Source organism: Haemaphysalis longicornis, unplaced genomic scaffold (assembly GCF_048455015.1).
Source record: "Haemaphysalis longicornis isolate Haplotype H1 unplaced genomic scaffold, Haemaphysalis longicornis Haplotype H1 scaffold_7, whole genome shotgun sequence".
Classification (NCBI taxonomy): Eukaryota; Metazoa; Arthropoda; class Arachnida; order Ixodida; family Ixodidae; genus Haemaphysalis; species Haemaphysalis longicornis.
This window is the reverse complement of record NW_027526422.1, coordinates 26,357,763-26,364,641: the sequence shown is the minus strand read 5'-3', so window position 1 is coordinate 26,364,641 and position 6,879 is coordinate 26,357,763. Positions and strand designations below refer to the sequence as shown.

The 6,879-nt window shown below is 44.1% G+C and overlaps 1 protein-coding gene across 1 annotated transcript in view; it reads right to left on the bottom strand.

Annotated features, from left to right (window-relative positions):
* Window positions 1-5,595, bottom strand: part of LOC144144879 (neprilysin-1-like) — a 119,605-nt gene extending 114,010 nt beyond the window's left edge. The window contains exon 1 of the mRNA XM_077676379.1: window positions 5,502-5,595. The gene's annotated coding sequence lies outside the window, so the exon portion shown is untranslated. The remainder of the gene's footprint in view (window positions 1-5,501) is intronic.
* Between the last annotated feature and the right edge of the window lie 1,284 nt (window positions 5,596-6,879).

Below are 6,879 nucleotides of genomic sequence, written 5' to 3'. Positions count from 1 at the left end.
TTAAACATTACCTCCTATTGTTTTTAAAAAACTTCGTGGCCTATGGAAACTAAGGTACCGTATGAAATTTAAAGACGCCAAGTTACCGGCAAGGAATGCCAAGTTTAGGGATCTATGCAAACAGGTCAAAGGTGCCGGAGGTAGCGACAAGGATTCGCGTGCCAAATTGATTAAAAGAACATATGTTACACGTGCTCCCAAGCGATTCTGGGTTTACGCCAGGCATTATGGCTCATTAGGTCGGTCGGTGATAACAACTGTGTCCTATGTGACATACGGCCTTTTCAAAGGCTGTCAGGTTATTGCAACTGCGCTTGCCAATAAAATTTGTTTAGTTCTTTCGAGCAATGCACTAGGCGTGTGTTCGGGAGAGGGGGGGGGGGAATAAACTTGGCAAATGTGGTTACATCCCCTTTCGGTCTTTCTGTGAACGTGACATCGCCTAAGCAACACGAAAGTTAAAACCGAGATGCTCCTAGTCTTGGGAGAACATCCCATGTCTCATTGGAAATGGTTGTTCTTGACAATTTGTTCTCGTTCTAGCTTGAATGCTTAATGTTTCTTTTTGCATGCCTGTATTCGCCGTACAGCGGGAAACGTCAATTGTTCTTACATTTTACAAAACATAAATTTTGGGAACCCCCCAAAAAGGAAAATTTTCGCTTTCGTCGCCGGTTCCCAATGAATTTGAGCTAGCTTTGTTGGAACACTTTTGTTCTTTATCATAAACTGTCACAACGTATTTGTACGCTTTATAATTTTTTTCAACTGGAACACATTTGTTTCGATTCTTATACTGCTACTTCAGCCGTTGCCGCCCATGTCGGGATAGACACAGTGTATTTAACTTTTAAAGCGAAGCTGTAGTGTCCTCACTGATGTCATTATACGCCAATACGCCCAGCAGGAAAGCAAACTTTTTCTGACGATGATGATGAATGATCGTGGGTGAAGTTGAAGTTGAAGTTTATTTCACCACAACGATACACCGTGGTTTGCACAAAATAGAAACAATTGTGGCATGGAAAGGGGGAAAAAAGCTGCGCTATAGCAGCTTGACTATAGAATAAAACGCTTCCCGTAGCAGGGATCGAACCTGAGACCCTCGCGTCATGAACCCGGCGTCAATACGACTGCTCCATTTCGACATGATCGAAGCGAACGCCAAGCAGCAGTCACGGATTCACGCCATACACTCCAAACCCAAACTTTAGGCCTACGGAGTGCACACCCAAGAGTTTTTGGGAGTATTCTAGAAAAGCGGGCGTACCTCCAAAGTAGCACATACTCGCCGTGTGGGATTGGCAAACCAGAGAATCCATTAAAGAAAGCTTCGCGTTCAACCATCGTCGTCGTTAGACAGAGGTGTGCATGATTTTCCGTTATTGTTCTCTTCGTTGGTGCTTGAATTTATACCTTTGCCCAGTAAGTTCTTCCTGCATGCTTCCCAGGACGCCGGCAGGTTCATGCCATCTCGAGTCAAGAATGATATATTGTCTAAAACTTTTGGTTTAGCTTAACGCGACCAAAGAGTTTTCAAGTTTTGTCACTTGGTGCCGCGTGAGTGTTCGTGAACTCACCGAACTGGTTATCATAACCCTCCCTATCATGCGACACGTTACAAATATGTTTGGGCAGCCGCAAACCAGTCTGCTCATGAATAAATTTATGATGTGCCGCAGAGCCGTATTTGATTTACCTGCTGCTTATTATTTTTAATAATATTGAACGTTACACGACTTAGGATATGCGATGCTTCTCGTACACGAGCACGATACAAAGTTTTTTCGGGAGATCGACAAAAATCGTCATTGTGAGCTGCCTTAATAAGACGTGAGCTCGCTCCCCAGTTTCATGGGTAGCAAATTCTCCCTGCGCCCATTCTGCTGGAACCCCCCATGAGATGCGTTGCATCACACCAGGGTTCCCGCGAGGGGAGGTGGGCGTAATTTTTAGGCTGCTTTTTGGAATTTGGCTCATTTACTGTGAAGATTGGTATGAAAAGGTACGTTGATATTTCAGATGAGTTGACTCTAAGGAGAGCGAAGCGCAGACACGTTAGAGGGCTCAATTCAATGACTGTTCAATATTTCATGGACGTGCTCAATAAATTGTCAGTTTTGCATGCGTTATTTCTTTTTGCCTTTTTTTGCGCATTTGAGGGTCGAATTTTGTCGCACAATGTCAAATAACGCCAGTAAGTACCACCAGGCGGGTTCAGTAAGGCTTTGTTTCTGCACTTTACAATCGTTTTCAATTACGTCTTTTTCTAATTACGATTTTACGGAAAGTCTTTATTCGTCTTCCCGGCACTTGTATTATCTTTGTCCTTAATCGCTTCTTTTCGTTACAAAGAAAATTGAACTACGGCACTAAACAATGCTCTATTTTAGGTGAGCTCATGATATTCTCTTAGGTTTTATATTCATTGTGGGTTTAATATAAGCGCCACAACAGATATAACAATTCTGTAAAGCACACTGCGAAGCACACTCCTCTGAAAGGGGGGAAGGGGGCTGCACGCGAAAATTGTTGTTTCTAGGGGAAATAGTATGAACGATGCTACTGATTCCGCCTATCATTGAATAACAGCTACTGGTAATTGTTTTTGTGTGGCAAGGAATGCACTAATTATAAGCCTTCGTGGTTTCGACGACTGTTCTCACCACAACCGCTATGATCAGCCATTTTACGATGAATGTCAGGGAAAAAAAAGTCCTCCAGTCGGGAGATAACTACAGCAGCCCCTAAGCGTCCTGAAGTGTTTGTTTTGATTATTGATTTCTTACGTTTTTTTGTTTTCTTCTAAATATTATTGTTCCTTGGCTTTTTTTATCATTTACGTTGTCGTCGCCATTTTCGTTGGCTCAGGATATTGGCCAGTGATGGATGATGGATGACTTCATTCTAGCAAGGACACCCAGAGTCCCTGTTGTGGTATATGAAAATAAGGGTGGGGAAGATGGTTCAGAGAAAGCTTCTTCACGACACTTAGAGCGTTCCCTCGAGCACATCAGGTCTGGTTACGCCTATGGTGGTATCAAATGCACGCTGGTAGAAGTGGAGGAGGCACACAAAGATGTCGATACATCTGGGGAGGATCCCTGAGAAATCGTTCGGGAGCCACAAAGAGCGCGCTTCAGATCTCCGTAGGAGTAGTTTTTATTTAGCCAATAGGTATAACCGGTCGAGCAAAGGCCAGAAATATTGGCGAAAAAGCAACTACTCCTGCGTAGGTCTTGTCGTGCGCGTGAAATGACGTCATTATACGGAAATCCACATGACCAGAGGCGAACGCGTTTGATAAGACGTGTGGAAAATGCCAGTATGGGAGTCATTCATAACACACCATTTAAGCACACCCTTTCCAAGCTACTCTCGTGTTAACGCAGGCATGCACAGTATGGAGCGTGAGCATCATTCACAGCCACAAAACAAGGCGTGTTGTTCGAATGATCACAATGGTTCAAAGACAGGTTGGCAGTGTTAACTGTTTTATGTCATCATTAGGGCTCCGGGTTTTCGAAGTTCTTGGGGGATAAAATTCTGAGGGTGTTCTTCGGAGCTCAATTTTTAGCGAACTTTCGGTGTTTTTCGGAGTTTCTGTCTCGTAAAGATCCAATTCTCCGAAATTCAGATTTTATTCCGCTGTATTTTAAGTGCTCCAAATCATAGGTGAAATGACACGGCAAATCTGGCCAACAATTACTGCTTCAAACGACATTGACTGTTCAAAATCTCTGATCTCCTTCACGTACTCGATGGAACGCTTTCGTTTTCTCCTCAGTGCTCTTTCGCAACTTTTTGTTCACACGCTGCAGGTAGGCGTCCGATGGCCAGGCCTCAAACCGCACGCTTGCCGCGCTCGATGTTCATTGCCCTGCTGAAACTGGGCTAAGAAAAATCAATGCTGTTTTATAAGGGGCTACCGCAAATCGTCTAAAAAGAGAGACACGTCCCTTTAAATGTTGCCAGGCTTTGCTCGCAAAAAGCGCCCGAACATCATGTGCACACAAATGGGACAAGAAGCATGCCAAGCCCTTGGTTACATGTGCGCCAGGCGTAATCTACAAGGTATACTGTTGACCTTTGTTAATGTTTATATCGGCCAAACCAACCTATGTTTAAATGAACGCATTTGAGGACATGCCGTGGAGATAAAGAGCAGGACATAGTTATGTTTTGCGTTTTATATAACAGATTGTGACTGTGAACCCGACGCGTGTGATGTCGCAGAAGCTTTTTCTGTCGAAGCAAATGAGGATATAGACAACCCTTGTTTCGACAAGTGTACTGGTCTTGAAAGAGGACAAAGAATCCCCCTTGTGGGACTGGTCGCCGTAATTTTTATCGCCAAAAAAGTGAGAATGGCCAGTTGTTCCCTTAACTTATCGGATATACTGAAGTCCGAATTTCGATCTTGTTTTCGCCTCCGTGTGCTCTAAAATTGGTGTGTATCGGATAAATCTGAACTGTCCGAAATTTCACGGCGAGGGTTTTTCAGATTTTTTCGGATTATTCTGGAAACCCGCCGCCCTAGTTATCATTTGTCGCTTAAGCTACGGGCTTGCCATAAACGGGCACTGTAATGTTGCCCGTGCCGGGCTTTGTCAGTTTTAAATGCCTTATTTTTCTCCGCTTGCTTCGCCATATTTAGACTGCATCGGTCCAGTGCGACAAGTTAGCCAGAAAGGCGGGAGGTTTTTTTCTATTTACACTACATATACGGCGCCAATATTCCACAATGCGTGCCAGCAAACCGATCACGGCGGCCGTGCTTGAGGGCGTGCCGCATGGCCCTGTCATCAGCGGCCGCGATTGACAAATAGCGGTCATGGCTCGCCGTGCTTCACGCGTGCCACCTGGTTCTACCGGTTGCACAGCTTCTAGCTTTTAAATCTTACATCGGACCTCTACTGGAGTAGTACGCCTCAGTCATATGGGACCCGCACAGTGTAACCTACATTTCGAAACTGAAGAACGTTCAAAAAAAGGCTGCAAGATTTATTTTTAATTCCCACAGTAGACGCGCGTCCCCTACAGTGCTTTTGCATATCGCGAATTTAGAAAGTCTCGCAGTTAGATGATACCGCGATAGATTGAAAACATTTTATTTGCTTTATCGCCAGAAATACATCACCCCGTTCCCTCGTCGGCAGACTCGCTCGCATCACCCGAGAAACGTCAGTGATTACGCATGCAGAACTATCTCTTACCAAAATTCTTTTTTTCCCACGAACAACACGTGAATGCAACCTGTTGCCTGCACATGTTGTACAATGCCCGGATGTTTTATCGTTTATGCGTTAGCTCCCAAACCCACCAAAACGTACTTGATTTGCGCTTGAATGAACGTGTTTTTTTTCTTTGTTGTGCTGTTTCCTTTCGTTGTATCGCCCACTCCTGCTTAAAGCCTTGCCCCAAGGCTAGCAGTAACCTTTAAATAAATATATAAAAAGCGGTTGACGAGAGGGCGGGTAGCCACTTCAATTCACACGTACCTGAAGTCGCCAATGAGCCAAGGCGCGTACTTGCAGACGGAAGAGGACAACGCTGGATGGTACCAGGAAATACGACTTGTCGGTCAGAACTAGTGCATTTATGTAGGCAGTATTTCGCAATCACTTGTCGTAATGACGCGAAAGCGTAAGCAGCTCGGGCTTAAGAAATCCTTCGAAGGAAAAGAGCGCCTTTTGGAACTCAAAGCCAGGTGCGGGGCAAATGGAACGCCGGTGTCAAAAGTTTATCGTTTGCACAAGAAGGCAGTGCAAGAGGCAAAACTTGCCCAAGAAGAGAATTCGTGTCTCAGGAAGATATTTCACATGCGAGCGAGAATAAATTGATGCTACCGGCAAATGTCTTAAAAATATCAGTTTATTTTTATTCATTAATTCAAGAGTCGTGGTTTAGGACACGTCTAAGGAATAAGTAATGTTACTTTTCTCTGCAAATTTTTGACGCGGTGCCATGTTCTGCGCACATTCTTCGTGGTAGCAATATGTAAGCACGACATGGCCGAGTCGTCCAAATGATTGTTAACGGGTTGCTATCAGACGCCACGAAGGCAGTAAAATGTCACCGGTTGCAAAGTTGGCGCTGCGCCGAATTCATTCGACGTTTCTTTCGGCATCGCCTTCTCGCAACGTTCTGGCCCTATGATACATCCGGCCTGTTTATTGCGTATCGTCACAGATCTGCTCTACGGACACAGAAATGACTTCGAGTTTCATAGGTTTTCTTCTCTTATTCAGTATTGAATGATTGAACAATTACTGATTAGATTTTGAACAATTATTCAATTACACAAAAAAAAAACGGTTCAGTCGCTGCCTGGGGCGAAATGGGAATGTCAGTGACATCAGCTAACTTAACGAACTAATTAACGAAGTAGCCCAAATACAAATTAAACGGATATTTATTTTGTAAAGCTGTTGACGGAGCTAGTTGGTTATTCGTAATGGTGATATGTGGCGCAGGAAAAACACACGTGGACGAAAAGTATACATACGGAAACACGGACACACGGACAAGCGCGTCTCCGTGTGTATGCTTTTCGTCCCCGTGTGTTTTTTCTGCGCTACATATCACCACCAGGATATTTATTGGCTGCTTATCGAGCCGGCTTTACGGCCGTAGAAGAAGGCATTTTAGAGTAACGGCATTCCCTTTACACTTTCTATCTGGAAAAAATAGAACAATGCCTCTAAGCAATTGAAATATTTTTAGACGAGAGCCTAAAAATACTTAAATTGCATGACACAGCAGCCAGGCAATTTCACCGTTTCATTGCTACATCGACGCCCCTGTTTTTAACCCTATTCTCACCTCCATTTCAATCGTAATACCCAGGTAAATTTCCCTTATTTTATCCAACTTTTC